At 43.3% G+C, this 18,699-nt stretch overlaps 27 non-coding genes across 27 annotated transcripts; 15 read left to right on the top strand and 12 right to left on the bottom strand.

The window, feature by feature from the left end:
* The first annotated feature begins 25 nt into the window (after window positions 1–25).
* On the top strand, window positions 26–324 carry LOC149966093 (signal recognition particle RNA). Its single transcript, XR_016473273.1, has one exon.
* Window positions 325–756: 432 nt separating this feature from the next.
* Window positions 757–829, bottom strand: TRNAK-UUU (transfer RNA lysine (anticodon UUU)). Its single transcript has one exon. It is a non-coding gene; the product is annotated as a tRNA-Lys (tRNA).
* Window positions 830–965: 136 nt separating this feature from the next.
* LOC149966091 (signal recognition particle RNA) lies at window positions 966–1,264 on the top strand. Its single transcript, XR_016473092.1, has one exon.
* A 431-nt stretch (window positions 1,265–1,695) lies between these two features.
* On the bottom strand, window positions 1,696–1,768 carry TRNAK-UUU (transfer RNA lysine (anticodon UUU)). Its single transcript has one exon. It is a non-coding gene; the product is annotated as a tRNA-Lys (tRNA).
* A 136-nt stretch (window positions 1,769–1,904) lies between these two features.
* LOC149966089 (signal recognition particle RNA) lies at window positions 1,905–2,203 on the top strand. Its single transcript, XR_016473272.1, has one exon.
* A 432-nt stretch (window positions 2,204–2,635) lies between these two features.
* TRNAK-UUU (transfer RNA lysine (anticodon UUU)) lies at window positions 2,636–2,708 on the bottom strand. Its single transcript has one exon. It is a non-coding gene; the product is annotated as a tRNA-Lys (tRNA).
* A 136-nt stretch (window positions 2,709–2,844) lies between these two features.
* LOC149966087 (signal recognition particle RNA) lies at window positions 2,845–3,143 on the top strand. The gene has a single exon (XR_016473271.1).
* A 432-nt stretch (window positions 3,144–3,575) lies between these two features.
* TRNAK-UUU (transfer RNA lysine (anticodon UUU)) lies at window positions 3,576–3,648 on the bottom strand. Its single transcript has one exon. It is a non-coding gene; the product is annotated as a tRNA-Lys (tRNA).
* A 136-nt stretch (window positions 3,649–3,784) lies between these two features.
* LOC149966085 (signal recognition particle RNA) lies at window positions 3,785–4,083 on the top strand. The gene has a single exon (XR_016474075.1).
* A 431-nt stretch (window positions 4,084–4,514) lies between these two features.
* TRNAK-UUU (transfer RNA lysine (anticodon UUU)) lies at window positions 4,515–4,587 on the bottom strand. Its single transcript has one exon. It is a non-coding gene; the product is annotated as a tRNA-Lys (tRNA).
* Window positions 4,588–4,723: 136 nt separating this feature from the next.
* On the top strand, window positions 4,724–5,022 carry LOC149966083 (signal recognition particle RNA). The gene has a single exon (XR_016473083.1).
* Window positions 5,023–10,859: 5,837 nt separating this feature from the next.
* On the top strand, window positions 10,860–11,158 carry LOC149966082 (signal recognition particle RNA). The gene has a single exon (XR_016473561.1).
* Window positions 11,159–11,590: 432 nt separating this feature from the next.
* On the bottom strand, window positions 11,591–11,663 carry TRNAK-UUU (transfer RNA lysine (anticodon UUU)). Its single transcript has one exon. It is a non-coding gene; the product is annotated as a tRNA-Lys (tRNA).
* A 136-nt stretch (window positions 11,664–11,799) lies between these two features.
* Window positions 11,800–12,098, top strand: LOC149966080 (signal recognition particle RNA). Its single transcript, XR_016473081.1, has one exon.
* Window positions 12,099–12,738: 640 nt separating this feature from the next.
* On the top strand, window positions 12,739–13,037 carry LOC149966079 (signal recognition particle RNA). Its single transcript, XR_016473809.1, has one exon.
* Window positions 13,038–13,468: 431 nt separating this feature from the next.
* TRNAK-UUU (transfer RNA lysine (anticodon UUU)) lies at window positions 13,469–13,541 on the bottom strand. Its single transcript has one exon. It is a non-coding gene; the product is annotated as a tRNA-Lys (tRNA).
* A 136-nt stretch (window positions 13,542–13,677) lies between these two features.
* Window positions 13,678–13,976, top strand: LOC149966077 (signal recognition particle RNA). The gene has a single exon (XR_016474054.1).
* A 431-nt stretch (window positions 13,977–14,407) lies between these two features.
* On the bottom strand, window positions 14,408–14,480 carry TRNAK-UUU (transfer RNA lysine (anticodon UUU)). The gene has a single exon. It is a non-coding gene; the product is annotated as a tRNA-Lys (tRNA).
* A 136-nt stretch (window positions 14,481–14,616) lies between these two features.
* Window positions 14,617–14,915, top strand: LOC149966075 (signal recognition particle RNA). Its single transcript, XR_016473031.1, has one exon.
* A 431-nt stretch (window positions 14,916–15,346) lies between these two features.
* TRNAK-UUU (transfer RNA lysine (anticodon UUU)) lies at window positions 15,347–15,419 on the bottom strand. Its single transcript has one exon. It is a non-coding gene; the product is annotated as a tRNA-Lys (tRNA).
* A 136-nt stretch (window positions 15,420–15,555) lies between these two features.
* LOC149966073 (signal recognition particle RNA) lies at window positions 15,556–15,854 on the top strand. The gene has a single exon (XR_016473117.1).
* Window positions 15,855–16,285: 431 nt separating this feature from the next.
* Window positions 16,286–16,358, bottom strand: TRNAK-UUU (transfer RNA lysine (anticodon UUU)). Its single transcript has one exon. It is a non-coding gene; the product is annotated as a tRNA-Lys (tRNA).
* Window positions 16,359–16,494: 136 nt separating this feature from the next.
* LOC149966071 (signal recognition particle RNA) lies at window positions 16,495–16,793 on the top strand. Its single transcript, XR_016473121.1, has one exon.
* Window positions 16,794–17,224: 431 nt separating this feature from the next.
* TRNAK-UUU (transfer RNA lysine (anticodon UUU)) lies at window positions 17,225–17,297 on the bottom strand. The gene has a single exon. It is a non-coding gene; the product is annotated as a tRNA-Lys (tRNA).
* A 136-nt stretch (window positions 17,298–17,433) lies between these two features.
* Window positions 17,434–17,732, top strand: LOC149966069 (signal recognition particle RNA). The gene has a single exon (XR_016473806.1).
* Window positions 17,733–18,163: 431 nt separating this feature from the next.
* TRNAK-UUU (transfer RNA lysine (anticodon UUU)) lies at window positions 18,164–18,236 on the bottom strand. The gene has a single exon. It is a non-coding gene; the product is annotated as a tRNA-Lys (tRNA).
* Window positions 18,237–18,372: 136 nt separating this feature from the next.
* On the top strand, window positions 18,373–18,671 carry LOC149966067 (signal recognition particle RNA). The gene has a single exon (XR_016473805.1).
* The last annotated feature ends 28 nt before the right edge of the window (window positions 18,672–18,699 follow it).

The following is an 18,699-nucleotide window of genomic DNA, read 5'->3' as shown; positions in this document are numbered from 1 at the left end:
GGTCGCAACTCGAGAAGCGTCGTTGACTGGAAGGAGTGGCGTCCTCTTGTAATCCAGCGTCTTGGAAGTCGGAATTCGAGGATGGTGTGATGGTGGAGACTCTGATGATCATCACGCTGTGGAGATTTAACGTCCGCTCGAAGTTTACCGTCAATATGGTGCGCTCGGGGGAGCTCGAAGTGAAGCAGGTTTCTTAACGAGGTACGTAGCGGCTTAGGGCAGAAATGCAGCAAGCAAAAGTACCCGCGGAAAACCATCGTAGGGTTGCGTTTAAGAGCAGGGTTTGATTATCAGACCACCCAAGAAAGTCAAACTCGATTCTTTTGGTTTTTGTTTAAACTAACATGAAAAAGAGTTGCTATGAAAAAGAAAAAAACGGGAATATTTTTTGAAAACAAAACTTTTTTTTTAAAAATTCCATTATCGCCGACGATAAATAATGTTGGTGACAGTGACCAATTGTCATCTCTATCAATGCCAGACGAACGTCGGTAAATAGTTTAATTTTTGGATTTCGAATTACATAACTTCCGTTTTTTTTCAAGGTCACGAATATATCCTTAATCAGATCGGCCGAACGTTTCTTAAGTTCAAATTAAAGGAACGGCTTTCAAGCTGCGGCTCTACCCCGGACCGTTAAATGATTTGTTTAAGGTTCTCCAGACTAAGCAAATTGAGCGTTTCTCAAAGCGGAAAAGACGTTACATTGCCGTTAGTTATAAAACTGACAACGAATAAAAAATCGCTACATTTACCCGCCCGAACTGGGGCTCGAACCCAGGACCGTTAGGTTAAAAGCCTAACGCTCTACCGACTGAGCTATCCGGGCTCTGCCGTATTCTATCTTCATGAAAAATGTGGTAATGGACGAGACATTTATTCTCTCCAGTTAATATAACATTTTAACCATATTTCGTTAGGGACGTTCTAACGATTGAAAGGTCGCAACTCGAGAAGCGTCGTTGACTGGGAGGAGTGGCGTCCTCTTGTAATCCAGCGTCTTGGAAGTCGGAATTCGAGGATGGTGTGAGGGTGGAGACTCTGATGATCATCACGCTGTGGAGATTTAACGTCCGCTCGAAGTTTACCGTCAATATGGTGCGCTCGGGGGAGCTCGAAGTGAACCAGGTTTCTTAACGAGGTACGTAGCGGCTTAGGGCAGAAATGCAGCAAGCAAAAGTACCCGCGGAAAACCATCGTAGGGTTGCGTTTAAGAGCAGGGTTTGATTATCAGACCACCCAAGAAAGTCAAACTCGATTGTTTTGGCTTTTGTTTAAACTAACATGAAAAAGAGTTGCTATGAAAAAGAAAAAAACGGGAATATTTTTTGAAAACAAAACTTTTTTTTAAAAATTAAATTATCGCCGACGATAAATAATGTTGGTGACAGTGACCAATTGTCATCTCTATCAATGCCAGACGAACGTCGGTAAATAGTTTAATTTTTGGATTTCGAATTACATAACTTCCGTTTTTTTTCAAGGTCACGAATATATCCTTAATCAGATCGGCCGAACGTTTCTTAAGTTCAAATTAAAGGAACGGCTTTCAAGCTGCGGCTCTACCCCGGACCGTTAAATGATTTGTTTAAGGTTCTCCAGACTAAGCAAATTGAGCGTTTCTCAAAGCGGAAAAGACGTTACATTGCCGTTAGTTATAAAACTGACAACGAATAAAAAGTCGCTACATTTACCCGCCCGAACTGGGGCTCGAACCCAGGACCGTTAGGTTAAAAGCCTAACGCTCTACCGACTGAGCTATCCGGGCTCTGCCGTATTTTATCTTCATGAAAAATGTGGTAATGGACGAGACATTTATTCTCTCCAGTTAATATAACATTTTAACCATATTTCGTTAGGGACGTTCTAACGATTGAAAGGTCGCAACTCGAGAAGCGTCGTTGACTGGAAGGAGTGGCGTCCTCTTGTAATCCAGCGTCTTGGAAGTCGGAATTCGAGGATGGTGTGATGGTGGAGACTCTGATGATCATCACGCTGTGGAGATTTAACGTCCGCTCGAAGTTTACCGTCAATATGGTGCGCTCGGGGGAGCTCGAAGTGAAGCAGGTTTCTTAACGAGGTACGTAGCGGCTTAGGGCAGAAATGCAGCAAGCAAAAGTACCCGCGGAAAACCATCGTAGGGTTGCGTTTAAGAGCAGGGTTTGATTATCAGACCACCCAAGAAAGTCAAACTCGATTCTTTTGGTTTTTGTTTAAACTAACATGAAAAAGAGTTGCTATGAAAAAGAAAAAAACGGGAATATTTTTTGAAAACAAAACTTTTTTTTTAAAAATTCCATTATCGCCGACGATAAATAATGTTGGTGACAGTGACCAATTGTCATCTCTATCAATGCCAGACGAACGTCGGTAAATAGTTTAATTTTTGGATTTCGAATTACATAACTTCCGTTTTTTTTCAAGGTCACGAATATATCCTTAATCAGATCGGCCGAACGTTTCTTAAGTTCAAATTAAAGGAACGGCTTTCAAGCTGCGGCTCTACCCCGGACCGTTAAATGATTTGTTTAAGGTTCTCCAGACTAAGCAAATTGAGCGTTTCTCAAAGCGGAAAAGACGTTACATTGCCGTTAGTTATAAAACTGACAACGAATAAAAAGTCGCTACATTTACCCGCCCGAACTGGGGCTCGAACCCAGGACCGTTAGGTTAAAAGCCTAACGCTCTACCGACTGAGCTATCCGGGCTCTGCCGTATTTTATCTTCATGAAAAATGTGGTAATGGACGAGACATTTATTCTCTCCAGTTAATATAACATTTTAACCATATTTCGTTAGGGACGTTCTAACGATTGAAAGGTCGCAACTCGAGAAGCGTCGTTGACTGGAAGGAGTGGCGTCCTCTTGTAATCCAGCGTCTTGGAAGTCGGAATTCGAGGATGGTGTGATGGTGGAGACTCTGATGATCATCACGCTGTGGAGATTTAACGTCCGCTCGAAGTTTACCGTCAATATGGTGCGCTCGGGGGAGCTCGAAGTGAAGCAGGTTTCTTAACGAGGTACGTAGCGGCTTAGGGCAGAAATGCAGCAAGCAAAAGTACCCGCGGAAAACCATCGTAGGGTTGCGTTTAAGAGCAGGGTTTGATTATCAGACCACCCAAGAAAGTCAAACTCGATTCTTTTGGTTTTTGTTTAAACTAACATGAAAAAGAGTTGCTATGAAAAAGAAAAAAACGGGAATATTTTTTGAAAACAAAACTTTTTTTTTAAAAATTCCATTATCGCCGACGATAAATAATGTTGGTGACAGTGACCAATTGTCATCTCTATCAATGCCAGACGAACGTCGGTAAATAGTTTAATTTTTGGATTTCGAATTACATAACTTCCGTTTTTTTTCAAGGTCACGAATATATCCTTAATCAGATCGGCCGAACGTTTCTTAAGTTCAAATTAAAGGAACGGCTTTCAAGCTGCGGCTCTACCCCGGACCGTTAAATGATTTGTTTAAGGTTCTCCAGACTAAGCAAATTGAGCGTTTCTCAAAGCGGAAAAGACGTTACATTGCCGTTAGTTATAAAACTGACAACGAATAAAAAATCGCTACATTTACCCGCCCGAACTGGGGCTCGAACCCAGGACCGTTAGGTTAAAAGCCTAACGCTCTACCGACTGAGCTATCCGGGCTCTGCCGTATTCTATCTTCATGAAAAATGTGGTAATGGACGAGACATTTATTCTCTCCAGTTAATATAACATTTTAACCATATTTCGTTAGGGACGTTCTAACGATTGAAAGGTCGCAACTCGAGAAGCGTCGTTGACTGGGAGGAGTGGCGTCCTCTTGTAATCCAGCGTCTTGGAAGTCGGAATTCGAGGATGGTGTGAGGGTGGAGACTCTGATGATCATCACGCTGTGGAGATTTAACGTCCGCTCGAAGTTTACCGTCAATATGGTGCGCTCGGGGGAGCTCGAAGTGAACCAGGTTTCTTAACGAGGTACGTAGCGGCTTAGGGCAGAAATGCAGCAAGCAAAAGTACCCGCGGAAAACCATCGTAGGGTTGCGTTTAAGAGCAGGGTTTGATTATCAGACCACCCAAGAAAGTCAAACTCGATTCTTTTGGCTTTTGTTTAAACTAACATGAAAAAGAGTTGCTATGAAAAAGAAAAAAACGGGAATATTTTTTGAAAACAAAACTTTTTTTTAAAAATTAAATTATCGCCGACGATAAATAATGTTGGTGACAGTGACCAATTGTCATCTCTATCAATGCCAGACGAACGTCGGTAAATAGTTTAATTTTTGGATTTCGAATTACATAACTTCCGTTTTTTTTCAAGGTCACGAATATATCCTTAATCAGATCGGCCGAACGTTTCTTAAGTTCAAATTAAAGGAACGGCTTTCAAGCTGCGGCTCTACCCCGGACCGTTAAATGATTTGTTTAAGGTTCTCCAGACTAAGCAAATTGAGCGTTTCTCAAAGCGGAAAAGACGTTACATTGCCGTTAGTTATAAAACTGGCAACGAATAAAAAGTCGCTACATTTACCCGCCCGAACTGGGGCTCGAACCCAGGACCGTTAGGTTAAAAGCCTAACGCTCTACCGACTGAGCTATCCGGGCTCTGCCGTATTCTATCTTCATGAAAAATGTGGTAATGGACGAGACATTTATTCTCTCCAGTTAATATAACATTTTAACCATATTTCGTTAGGGACGTTCTAACGATTGAAAGGTCGCAACTCGAGAAGCGTCGTTGACTGGGAGGAGTGGCGTCCTCTTGTAATCCAGCGTCTTGGAAGTCGGAATTCGAGGATGGTGTGAGGGTGTAGACTCTGATGATCATCACGCTGTGGAGATTTAACGTCCGCTCGAAGTTTACCGTCAATATGGTGCGCTCGGGGGAGCTCGAAGTGAACCAGGTTTCTTAACGAGGTACGTAGCGGCTTAGGGCAGAAATGCAGCAAGCAAAAGTACCCGCGGAAAACCATCGTAGGGTTGCGTTTAAGAGCAGGGTTTGATTATCAGACCACCCAAGAAAGTCAAACTCGATTCTTTTGGCTTTTGTTTAAACTAACATGAAAAAGAGTTGCTATGAAAAAGAAAAAAACGGGAATATTTTTTGAAAACAAAACTTTTTTTTAAAAAATTCCATTATCGCCGACGATAAATAATGTTGGTGACAGTGACCAATTGTCATCTCTATCAATGCCAGACGAACGTCGGTAAATAGTTTAATTTTTGGATTTCGAATTACATAACTTCCGTTTTTTTTCAAGGTAACGAATATATCCTTAATCAGATCGGCCGAACGTTTCTTAAGTTCAAATTAAAGGAACGGCTTTCAAGCTGCGGCTCTACCCCGGACCGTTAAATGATTTGTTTAAGGTTATCCAGACTAAGCAAATTGAGCGTTTCTCAAAGCGGAAAAGACGTTACATTGCCGTTAGTTATAAAACTGGCAACGAATAAAAAGTCGCTACATTTACCCGCCCGAACTGGGGCTCGAACCCAGGACCGTTAGGTTAAAAGCCTAACGCTCTTTTTTTTTTTTTTTTTTTTTTTTATTCAACCATCAAGAAAACTATACATATTCGTCATATACAACAATGCCATACATCAAAAGTCAATAGAGAAATAAATACTTTTAGAATTGTTACTACTTAACACATAACAGATAAAATGTTAGGGTAATAATTTAAGAAAATTGTTTAAAACCTTTACAAGATCAATTTTAGAGGGATGTTTCAAGTATACCAGGGTGAGAAGTCTAATTTCGCGCCGTATGTTGGCCAGAAATAGTTGAGAGCACCACACACTAGGTTTGTTTAGTTCCTGCTCAAAAACTATTTTACATCGATACTTCCAAAGTTCATGCTTAATTACACTAATTAATAGAAAAAGGCAATGCCAAAAGTCGTTACACTGTCCCAATTTCCGATCAACGCGGTGATAAATAATAAGTTCGTAATGTTCGCTACCGAATTGAAAGCCTGGTTGTTGCAAATAGACAGACAACATTGTGAATACTTGGTGCCAGGTGTTTCGCGTTACCGAGCAAGACAGGAACAAATGTGCAACCGTTTCGGGGGCATTGTCACATAATGGACAACGATCCGTTGTCACAAGACCAGCTTTGAAAAGTCGACTCTTCACTGCGAGAGCTTGATGAATAATTTTTAAATTGGTAGAGGATAAAGTGGCTCCAAGGGTAGTGTTGGCCAAAGTTTTAAACTTCACTCGAGGGAGGGGACCCCCAAAGAAAGACCGCCACCGTTCTTCGCCGGAAGATTCAGGGAATGTGCCCGCAAAACGATCGAAGGCAATAGATTTTAAACTTTGCGGCGTATTTAAAATTTCACTAGCGTTACGGCGGATTTCGAGGTAAGGAATTGACCGATCCGACGACGAGAGCACCGGAGGCGCTGAAACATGAAAGAGAACAGCCCAGTCAGCTGGCAGTGCAGACCGGATCAAGGTGTACAATTCGAAAAGTCGATCGAGAGGTAATTCGCTATAAGGGAGTTCGATCTGGCACTGTTCAATCAAGGCATGAGGTCGTATAAAACCGTGGATGACTTCGTAATGGATGTCGCGCAGTGTTTTGAAGCCAGCCTGAGCCATAATACGGGATTCTTTGTGATAGCGCTGTGGTAAAGAAATTCGAGGATTCAGAAACAGTGGTTCGGAAAGTGGATCTGACCGAGGCATCACGGTAGAGCCTATAGTCGTAAGATGCGAGTGCCAACTTGTGAGGAGTTCGACGTACCGAGGCGGCATACGCCCAAGCAGAGCCCGATTAAATGGCGGACGGAAAGTTTCTTCTTGTCTTGTCAACCCACTGCCGTATTCCAACAGTAAGTTGTTGTGTATGGATTCGTCATGAACGGGTAACTCACGCAGGATGAGTGTTTGGCACTCTTGGATACGCATAAAGTGTAGTTTCTGGACGACATCCACTAAGCCAAAACCGCCGACTACCTTTGGTCTGATCAGCGTTGAATAAGCGAGAGCGTGATAGCCAGAACCCCAAATAAAATCCAGAAAAGCAGCTTTTATTTGGGCAGCAAGTTTATTCGACAAAGGCAATACACGAGTGAGGTGCCAAAGCTTGGAAGTGGCCAGACAATTTATTATTATTATTTTCCCGAAGAGTGAAAGCGGGCGCCGTTTCCACGCGCGCAAGACAGCCATAATACGTAAAATAGCCGGTTCCCAGTTGAGAGAGTCAGAGAGAGCGTGGTTCGAAGTAAGTACTACCCCTAAGACCTTTAATGGCTCCTTGGATACCATAATTCCTTCAATCCGTTTGTCTGGTCGGTTTGTCCAAGACCCGAGCCATTGCCCGCTACTTTTGTCCAGATTTATAACCGCCCCAGAAGCGCTGCCGTAGTCATGATAAATCGATACCACGACGCGTACCGAAGTTTCAGCCGCTAAAGACAAAGTGTTGTCGTCTACATGTTGAAAGAGTACCGGGGAGTCGCTGTTGCAAATACGCAGACGCGGGATACTCGAAGACTGCGATAACGCGAGGCAAAGTGGCTCGGTCGAAAAAGTGTATAATAAAGGGCTTAAAGGACAGCCCTGACGGACAGATCTTCCAAGACGAAAAAAGTTCGTCAAAAAACCATTGACCTTGATCGTTGTACGACCACCCACCAGGAGTAGTTGAATCCATCGGAGAAAATGGGGACCGAACCCGAAAGCTTGCAGTACCCGGAATAGAAATGACCAGTTCACGAAATCGTACGCTTTCCGTAAGTCCATTTTCAAGAAAAGTCCCGGCTGTCTGTGGAGTGCCAGATACGAGGCAACGTCGCCAAGGTATCGTGTCGTGCCCGCGACATCACGGCCACGAATAGCTCCAGTTTGGCAGGGCGAAATGACTGTAGGCGCCACCAATGCCATGCGAGTAGCCAAGACTTTACCAATAACTTTACGGTCGACGTTGAGCAACGTGATGGGACGCCAATTAGACAATAACGTTAAGTCGCCGTCTTTCGGTAAAAGAATGATCATGCCTTGAGTCATAGAGAGAGGCATTTGTCCCGTGGCAAACATGACTTCAACAAGCCTTACGAAATCCTTGGCTATCAACGGGAGTACGAAACGCCAAAAATGGACTGTGAAGCCATCGAGACCTGGGCTACGGCCTATTGCCATAGCGTTCAAAGATTTGTGGATGTCTTCCCAAGAAACGGGACTTTCGCAAGCGGCAGACAAATCCGGTGGTAACTTTCCGGCAACAAAGGAGGCAAAACGTGCAGCTTGAGAGTCATCACTGTCCGACGCGCGATACATGTTTTCATAATAAGAAAATATTTCCTGACGAACGGAAGCGCCATCGTGAATTGATGAGCCGTCTGCTAAAGTCAAGTTTTTAATTGACCGCCGGGTTTGCCGATGTTTTTCGAGACTCAAGAAATAGCCCGAAGGTTGCTCCCCCAAATCACGCCACTCGGTATTGGAGCGAATTACAGCGCCCCGCAATAGATAGTGGTCATGGTCCTTGATCAAATTTTGAACTTTGACGAATTCGCCACAAACCGGGTCTTGCATTGATAAACGACGTGACAACTCTTCCAACTGACAAGCCAAGAGCGTCCTGGTGTGCCGACGTTCGGAAGCGGCGGCTTTCCCGTAAAATATTGCGTAATCACGAATTGTACGTTTGAGGGTTTCGTACCAGTCAAAAATATCCGTAGAATAGTGTTCGCGTGAGCGACTCCTAGTGATAATTCGCCTGACGCACGAACAGAAAACCTCATCCTCAAGTAGCGAATCGTTAAAGGACCAGGTTCCAGGGCCCCTAGGAACTCCTCCAAAATCAAAATGAGCGATCGCGGCGCGATGATCGGAAATCGGACAGTCACGAATAAAAGCATTTTGAATATTCAAAGAATCAAATTTTTTTACGAAAATGTAATCAATGCGAGAGCGGATAAACCGGCCAAAAACGTAGCCAGAACGCGTAAAGTCCCTTTTGTCATTGTTTTTGAGTCGAAAAGTGTCAGTAACATGTAATTTGGCGGCAAGTCTATGAAGGGCCGTAAATTGTGACTCGTTAGGTCTACAACTAGCAGGAAGGCGGTCCCATAGGCTATGACAAATATCGTTAAAATCGCCGCCTAAAATTAAACGGCCGGTAGGACAGTTAGATGCGATGACTTCAAAGAACAACTCACGGTCAGTCGCCGAATTAGGCGCGTACACATTTAAAAAATGAAATAGATCACCGGATATTTCAGCCGAAACTAATAAACTACGACCCCGAACAATATGAAAAACATTTGCAGTTTTAAAATCGAGTTTCGGATTAATTAAAATTGATACCCCGCAAAACCCCGTAGCGTCATCGTTAGATAAAAAACATTTACCGAAATACATATTTTTAAAAAGCGCAACATGAGACGAATCCCAATGAGTTTCTTGTAAAAAAATAATGTCAAATGTTTTTACATATTCCACTAGTTCTTTCATCTTATTGACATCACGTAGACCATTGATATTAAGAGAAATTACCCGGAGAACCATGAGCGTTTGGAGGTTGGAAGAAAGACGACGACAAAGCAGCTCCCGGAGACGGTGCAGTAGTAGACGGAGGAAGACTCGCGTTCCGAGCTGCCTCGAGCGACGGAAACTGGAACCCAGGTTGGTTGAAAGGTAGTTGACGTTTGGCGGGATCCAAATCTGAACTCGAAGTGGGGAGGGAATGCTTCCCACTGCCCACCGCAACCTTGGAAAGGCGGTTGGCAAAAAGCGAGTCGTCTAAATCAGCATCAGCCATGTCGATGTCACCTTCTGGTTTCCGCTTTGACATATCAGACCCAGCAGGTCGTACAATTGCGGGATCCTCCGTCCTTTGTTCTTTGTCGGCGACTTCATTGCGGGAACAGGAAATATCGCGTCGACGCTCTTCCATCTTTGAGGCGGCAGTACCCTGCCCAGGGCATGACCTGGCCAAATGACCACCATGACCACAGCGACGACAGATATTGTTGGGACAATCTTGATAGAGGTGTCCAGAATGGAGACAACCGTTGCAAACCCGGGTCTGTGCTTCGTGGCGAACGCGATAAACGTTTTCACGACCCATAACATCCAATACCTTTAAACTGTAAGGCAGCGAAGATACACCTTGAGGCAACGTGACGCGAACGTTACGCTCCCCGTAGTACAAGCCATCGGACTTTACCCACACGAAAGCGCCTTTAAGTTCACACCCGTAAGCTTCTAGTTTAACGCGAATAGCGTCGTCCGTGACAAACTCCGGCACTTCGAGAAACTTCAAAATAACAGATCGCGCCGATACACTTTCGACCGCCCGTAAAACGCCGCCGACCATCAACCCCGACTTAATACATTCTTCCGCGTCCGCTTCAGTAAAAAAACAAACAAAAAAACCACCTACACCAGGGACAACCGATGAAATAGCATCAGTTCCGAAAACCATTTTAACCGATACTGCAATAATCTCCTTAGTAATACCCGGAGTCAATGACTCGACAACCACAAAGACGCTACGCTTTAGCGCCTCCATAGTGGCGGCCTCCCGAAATCGGGGACAACCGTAAGAAGAAAAATAAAATCCAAACACGAAAAATGAAAACAACGAGAAAGGGAAAAAGAAAACACGGTAGAAAACCGCTAAAGTGGTACGTACCGCCGCAAGAAAACACCGAGAACGAGAGCGTAAAAAAGACAACCGTTCCCGACGAAAAAGCAAACGAGACTCTACCGACTGAGCTATCCGGGCTCTGCCGTATTCTATCTTCATGAAAAATGTGGTAATGGACGGGACATTTATTCTCTCCAGTTAATATAACATTTTAACCATATTTCGTTAGGGACGTTCTAACGATTGAAAGGTCGCAACTCGAGAAGCGTCGTTGACTGGGAGGAGTGGCGTCCTCTTGTAATCCAGCGTCTTGGAAGTCGGAATTCGAGGATGGTGTGAGGGTGGAGACTCTGATGATCATCACGCTGTGGAGATTTAACGTCCGCACGAAGTTTACCGTCAATATGGTGCGCTCGGGGGAGCTCGAAGTGAACCAGGTTTCTTAACGAGGTACGTAGCGGCTTAGGGCAGAAATGCAGCAAGCAAAAGTACCCGCGGAAAACCGTCGTAGGGTTGCGTTTAAGAGCAGGGTCTGATTATCAGACCACCCAAGAAAGTCAAACTCGATTCTTTTGGCTTTTGTTTAAACTAACATGAAAAAGAGTTGCTATGAAAAAGAAAAAAACGGGAATATTTTTTGAAAACAAAACTTTTTTTTAAAAAATTCCATTATCGCCGACGATAAATAATGTTGGTGACAGTGACCAATTGTCATCTCTATCAATGCCAGACGAACGTCGGTAAATAGTTTAATTTTTGGATTTCGAATTACATAACTTCCGTTTTTTTTCAAGGTAACGAATATATCCTTAATCAGATCGGCCGAACGTTTCTTAAGTTCAAATTAAAGGAACGGCTTTCAAGCTGCGGCTCTACCCCGGACCGTTAAATGATTTGTTTAAGGTTATCCAGACTAAGCAAATTGAGCGTTTCTCAAAGCGGAAAAGACGTTACATTGCCGTTAGTTATAAAACTGGCAACGAATTAAAAGTCGCTACATTTACCCGCCCGAACTGGGGCTCGAACCCAGGACTGTTAGGTTAAAAGCCTAACGCTCTACCGACTGAGCTATCCGGGCTCTGCCGTATTCTATCTTCATGAAAAATGTGGTAATGGACGAGACATTTATTCTCTCCAGTTAATATAACATTTTAACCATATTTCGTTAGGGACGTTCTAACGATTGAAAGGTCGCAACTCGAGAAGCGTCGTTGACTGGGAGGAGTGGCGTCCTCTTGTAATCCAGCGTCTTGGAAGTCGGAATTCGAGGATGGTGTGAGGGTGTAGACTCTGATGATCATCACGCTGTGGAGATTTAACGTCCGCTCGAAGTTTACCGTCAATATGGTGCGCTCGGGGGAGCTCGAAGTGAACCAGGTTTCTTAACGAGGTACGTAGCGGCTTAGGGCAGAAATGCAGCAAGCAAAAGTACCCGCGGAAAACCATCGTAGGGTTGCGTTTAAGAGCAGGGTTTGATTATCAGACCACCCAAGAAAGTCAAACTCGATTCTTTTGGCTTTTGTTTAAACTAACATGAAAAAGAGTTGCTATGAAAAAGAAAAAAACGGGAATATTTTTTGAAAACAAAACTTTTTTTTAAAAATTAAATTATCGCCGACGATAAATAATGTTGGTGACAGTGACCAATTGTCATCTCTATCAATGCCAGACGAACGTCGGTAAATAGTTTAATTTTTGGATTTCGAATTACATAACTTCCGTTTTTTTTCAAGGTCACGAATATATCCTTAATCAGATCGGCCGAACGTTTCTTAAGTTCAAATTAAAGGAACGGCTTTCAAGCTGCGGCTCTACCCCGGACCGTTAAATGATTTGTTTAAGGTTCTCCAGACTAAGCAAATTGAGCGTTTCTCAAAGCGGAAAAGACGTTACATTGCCGTTAGTTACAAAACTGACAACGAATAAAAAATCGCTACATTTACCCGCCCGAACTGGGGCTCGAACCCAGGACCGTTAGGTTAAAAGCCTAACGCTCTACCGACTGAGATATCCGGGCTCTGCCGTATTCTATCTTCATGAAAAATGTGGTAATGGACGAAACATTTATTCTCTCCAGTTAATATAACATTTTAACCATATTTCGTTAGGGACGTTCTAACGATTGAAAGGTCGCAACTCGAGAAGCGTCGTTGACTGGGAGGAGTGGCGTCCTCTTGTAATCCAGCGTCTTGGAAGTCGGAATTCGAGGATGGTGTGAGGGTGGAGACTCTGATGATCATCACGCTGTGGAGATTTAACGTCCGCTCGAAGTTTACCGTCAATATGGTGCGCTCGGGGGAGCTCGAAGTGAACCAGGTTTCTTAACGAGGTACGTAGCGGCTTAGGGCAGAAATGCAGCAAGCAAAAGTACCCGCGGAAAACCGTCGTAGGGTTGCGTTTAAGAGCAGGGTTTGATTATCAGACCACCCAAGAAAGTCAAACTCGATTCTTTTGGCTTTTGTTTAAACTAACATGAAAAAGAGTTGCTATGAAAAAGAAAAAAACGGGAATATTTTTTGAAAACAAAACTTTTTTTTAAAAATTCCATTATCGCCGACGATAAATAATGTTGGTGACAGTGACCAATTGTCATCTCTATCAATGCCAGACGAACGTCGGTAAATAGTTTAATTTTTGGATTTCGAATTACATAACTTCCGTTTTTTTTCAAGGTCACGAATATATCCTTAATCAGATCGGCCGAACGTTTCTTAAGTTCAAATTAAAGGAACGGCTTTCAAGCTGCGGCTCTACCCCGGACCGTTAAATGATTTGTTTAAGGTTCTCCAGACTAAGCAAATTGAGCGTTTCTCAAAGCGGAAAAGACGTTACATTGCCGTTAGTTATAAAACTGACAACGAATAAAAAGTCGCTACATTTACCCGCCCGAACTGGGGCTCGAACCCAGGACCGTTAGGTTAAAAGCCTAACGCTCTACCGACTGAGCTATCCGGGCTCTGCCGTATTCTATCTTCATGAAAAATGTGGTAATGGACGAGACATTTATTCTCTCCAGTTAATATAACATTTTAACCATATTTCGTTAGGGACGTTCTAACGATTGAAAGGTCGCAACTCGAGAAGCGTCGTTGACTGGGAGGAGTGGCGTCCTCTTGTAATCCAGCGTCTTGGAAGTCGGAATTCGAGGATGGTGTGAGGTTGGAGACTCTGATGATCATCACGCTGTGGAGATTTAACGTCCGCTCGAAGTTTACCGTCAATATGGTGCGCTCGGGGGAGCTCGAAGTGAACCAGGTTTCTTAACGAGGTACGTAGCGGCTTAGGGCAGAAATGCAGCAAGCAAAAGTACCCGCGGAAAACCGTCGTAGGGTTGCGTTTAAGAGCAGGGTTTGATTATCAGACCACCCAAGAAAGTCAAACTCGATTCTTTTGGCTTTTGTTTAAACTAACATGAAAAAGAGTTGCTATGAAAAAGAAAAAAACGGGAATATTTTTTGAAAACAAAACTTTTTTTTAAAAATTCCATTATCGCCGACGATAAATAATGTTGGTGACAGTGACCAATTGTCATCTCTATCAATGCCAGACGAACGTCGGTAAATAGTTTAATTTTTGGATTTCGAATTACATAACTTCCGTTTTTTTTCAAGGTCACGAATATATCCTTAATCAGATCGGCCGAACGTTTCTTAAGTTCAAATTAAAGGAACGGCTTTCAAGCTGCGGCTCTACCCCGGACCGTTAAATGATTTGTTTAAGGTTCTCCAGACTAAGCAAATTGAGCGTTTCTCAAAGCGGAAAAGACGTTACATTGCCGTTAGTTATAAAACTGACAACGAATAAAAAATCGCTACATTTACCCGCCCGAACTGGGGCTCGAACCCAGGACCGTTAGGTTAAAAGCCTAACGCTCTACCGACTGAGCTATCCGGGCTCTGCCGTATTCTATCTTCATGAAAAATGTGGTAATGGACGAAACATTTATTCTCTCCAGTTAATATAACATTTTAACCATATTTCGTTAGGGACGTTCTAACGAATGAAAGGTCGCAACTCGAGAAGCGTCGTTGACTGGGAGGAGTGGCGTCCTCTTGTAATCAAGCGTCTTGGAAGTCGGAATTCGAGGATGGTGTGAGGTTGGAGACTCTGATGATCATCACGCTGTGGAGATTTAACGTCCGCTCGAAGTTTACCGTCAATATGGTGCGCTCGGGGGAGCTCGAAGTGAACCAGGTTTCTTAACGAGGTACGTAGCGGCTTAGGGCAGAAATGCAGCAAGCAAAAGTACCCGCGGAAAACCGTCGTAGGGTTGCGTTTAAGAGCAGGGTTTGATTATCAGACCACCCAAGAAAGTCAAACTCGATTCTTTTGGCTTTTGTTTAAACTAACATGAAAAAGAGTTGCTATGAAAAAGAAAAAAACGGGAATATTTTTTGAAAACAAAACTTTTTTTTAAAAATTCCATTATCGCCGACGATAAATAATGTTGGTGACAGTGACCAATTGTCATCTCTATCAATGCCAGACGAACGTCGGTAAATAGTTTAATTTTTGGATTTCGAATTACATAACTTCCGTTTTTTTTCAAGGTCACGAATATATCCTTAATCAGATCGGCCGAACGTTTCTTAAGTTCAAATTAAAGGAACGGCTTTCAAGCTGCGGCTCTACCCCGGACCGTTAAATGATTTGTTTAAGGTTCTCCAGACTAAGCAAATTGAGCGTTTCTCAAAGCGGAAAAGACGTTACATTGCCGTTAGTTATAAAACTGACAACGAATAAAAAGTCGCTACATTTACCCGCCCGAACTGGGGCTCGAACCCAGGACCGTTAGGTTAAAAGCCTAACGCTCTACCGACTGAGCTATCCGGGCTCTGCCGTATTCTATCTTCATGAAAAATGTGGTAATGGACGAGACATTTATTCTCTCCAGTTAATATAACATTTTAACCATATTTCGTTAGGGACGTTCTAACGATTGAAAGGTCGCAACTCGAGAAGCGTCGTTGACTGGGAGGAGTGGCGTCCTCTTGTAATCCAGCGTCTTGGAAGTCGGAATTCGAGGATGGTGTGAGGGTGTAGACTCTGATGATCATCACGCTGTGGAGATTTAACGTCCGCTCGAAGTTTACCGTCAATATGGTGCGCTCGGGGGAGCTCGAAGTGAACCAGGTTTCTTAACGAGGTACGTAGCGGCTTAGGGCAGAAATGCAGCAAGCAAAAGTACCCGCTGAAAACCGTCGTAGGGTTGCGTTTAAGAGCAGGGTTTGATTATCAGACCACCCAAGAAAGTCAAACTCGATTCTTTTGGCTTTTGTTTAAACTAACATGAAAAAGAGTTGCTATGAAAAAGAAAAAAACGGGAATATTTTTTGAAAACAAAACTTTTTTTTAAAAATTCCATTATCGCCGACGATAAATAATGTTGGTGACAGTGACCAATTGTCATCTCTATCAATGCCAGACGAACGTCGGTAAATAGTTTAATTTTTGGATTTCGAATTACATAACTTCCGTTTTTTTTCAAGGTCACGAATATATCCTTAATCAGATCGGCCGAACGTTTCTTAAGTTCAAATTAAAGGAACGGCTTTCAAGCTGCGGCTCTACCCCGGACCGTTAAATGATTTGTTTAAGGTTCTCCAGACTAAGCAAATTGAGCGTTTCTCAAAGCGGAAAAGACGTTACATTGCCGTTAGTTATAAAACTGACAACGAATAAAAAGTCGCTACATTTACCCGCCCGAACTGGGGCTCGAACCCAGGACCGTTAGGTTAAAAGCCTAACGCTCTACCGACTGAGCTATCCGGGCTCTGCCGTATTCTATCTTCATGAAAAATGTGGTAATGGACGAGACATTTATTCTCTCCAGTTAATATAACATTTTAACCATATTTCGTTAGGGACGTTCTAACGATTGAAAGGTCGCAACTCGAGAAGCGTCGTTGACTGGGAGGAGTGGCGTCCTCTTGTAATCCAGCGTCTTGGAAGTCGGAATTCGAGGATGGTGTGAGGGTGTAGACTCTGATGATCATCACGCTGTGGAGATTTAACATCCGCTCGAAGTTTACCGTCAATATGGTGCGCTCGGGGGAGCTCGAAGTGAACCAGGTTTCTTAACGAGGTACGTAGCGGCTTAGGGCAGAAATGCAGCAAGCAAAAGTACCCGCGGAAAACCGTCGTAGGGTTGCGTTTAAGAGCAGGGTTTGATTATCAGACCACCCAAGAAAGTCAAACTCGATTCTTTTGGCTTTTGTTTAAACTAACATGAAAAAGAGTTGCTATGAAAAAGAAAAAAACGGGAATATTTTTTGAAAACAAAACTTTTTTTAAAAAATTCCATTATCGCCGACGATAAATAATGTTGGTGACAGTGACCAATTGTCATCTCTATCAATGCCAGACGAACGTCGGTAAATAGTTTAATTTTTGGATTTCGAATTACATAACTTCCGTTTTTTTTCAAGGTCACGGATATATCCTTAATCAGATCGGCCGAACGTTTCTTAAGTTCAAATTAAAGGAACGGCTTTCAAGCTGCGGCTCTACCCCGGACCGTTAAATGATTTGTTTAAGGTTCTCCAGACTAAGCAAATTGAGCGTTTCTCAAAGCGGAAAAGACGTTACATTGCCGTTAGTTATAAAACTGACAACGAATAAAAAATCGCTACATTTACCCGCCCGAACTGGGACTCGAACCCAGGACCGTTAGGTTAAAAGCCTAACGCTCTACCGACTGAGCTATCCGGGCTCTGCCGTATTCTATCTTCATGAAAAATGTGGTAATGGACGAGACATTTATTCTCTCCAGTTAATATAACATTTTAACCATATTTCGTTAGGGACGTTCTAACGATTGAAAGGTCGCAACTCGAGAAGCGTCGTTGACTGGGAGGAGTGGCGTCCTCTTGTAATCCAGCGTCTTGGAAGTCGGAATTCGAGGATGGTGTGAGGGTGGAGACTCTGATGATCATCACGCTGTGGAGATTTAACGTCCGCTCGAAGTTTACCGTCAATATGGTGCGCTCGGGGGAGCTCGAAGTGAACCAGGTTTCTTAACGAGGTACGTAGCGGCTTAGGGCAGAAATGCAGCAAGCAAAAGTACCCGCGGAAAACCGTCGTAGGGTTGCGTTTAAGAGCAGGGTTTGATTATCAGACCACCCAAGAAAGTCAAACTCGATTCTTTTGGCTTTTGTTTAAACTAACATGAAAAAGAGTTGCTATGAAAAAGAAAAAAACGGGAATATTTTTTGAAAACAAAACTTTTTTTTAAAAATTCCATTATCGCCGACGATAAATAATGTTGGTGACAGTGACCAATTGTCATCTCTATCAATGCCAGACGAACGTCGGTAAATAGTTTAATTTTTGGATTTCGAATTACATAACTTCCGTTTTTTTTCAAGGTCACGGATATATCCTTAATCAGATCGGCCGAACGTTTCTTAAGTTCAAATTAAAGGAACGGCTTTCAAGCTTCGGCTCTACCCCGGACCGTTAAATGATTTGTTTAAGGTTCTCCAGACTAAGCAAATTGAGCGTTTCTCAAAGCGGAAAAGACGTTACATTGCCGTTAGTTATAAAACTGACAACGAATAAAAAATCGCTACATTTACCCGCCCGAACTGGGGCTCGAACCCAGGACCGTTAGGTTAAAAGCCTAACGCTCTACCGACTGAGCTATCCGGGCTCTGCCGTATTCTATCTTCATGAAAAATGTGGTAATGGACGAGACATTTATTCTCTCCAGTTAATATAACATTTTAACCATATTTCGTTAGGGACGTTCTAACGATTGAAAGGTCGCAACTCGAGAAGCGTCGTTGACTGGGAGGAGTGGCGTCCTCTTGTAATCCAGCGTCTTGGAAGTCGGAATTCGAGGATGGTGTGAGGGTGGAGACTCTGATGATCATCACGCTGTGGAGATTTAACGTCCGCTCGAAGTTTACCGTCAATATGGTGCGCTCGGGGGAGCTCGAAGTGAACCAGGTTTCTTAACGAGGTACGTAGCGGCTTAGGGCAGAAATGCAGCAAGCAAAAGTACCCGCGGAAAACCGTCGTAGGGTTGCGTTTAAGAGCAGGGTTTGATTATCAGACCACCCAAGAAAGTCAAACTCGATTCTTTTGGCTTTTGTTTAAACTAACATGAAAAA

The sequence above is a fragment of the Leiobunum rupestre genome, chromosome 1, assembly GCF_980474605.1.
Source record: "Leiobunum rupestre chromosome 1, qqLeiRupe1.1.hap1, whole genome shotgun sequence".
NCBI classification, from domain to species: domain Eukaryota; kingdom Metazoa; phylum Arthropoda; class Arachnida; order Opiliones; family Sclerosomatidae; genus Leiobunum; species Leiobunum rupestre.
The sequence above is the reverse complement of the archived record's forward strand: the minus strand, read 5'-3'. Positions and strand labels throughout refer to the sequence as shown.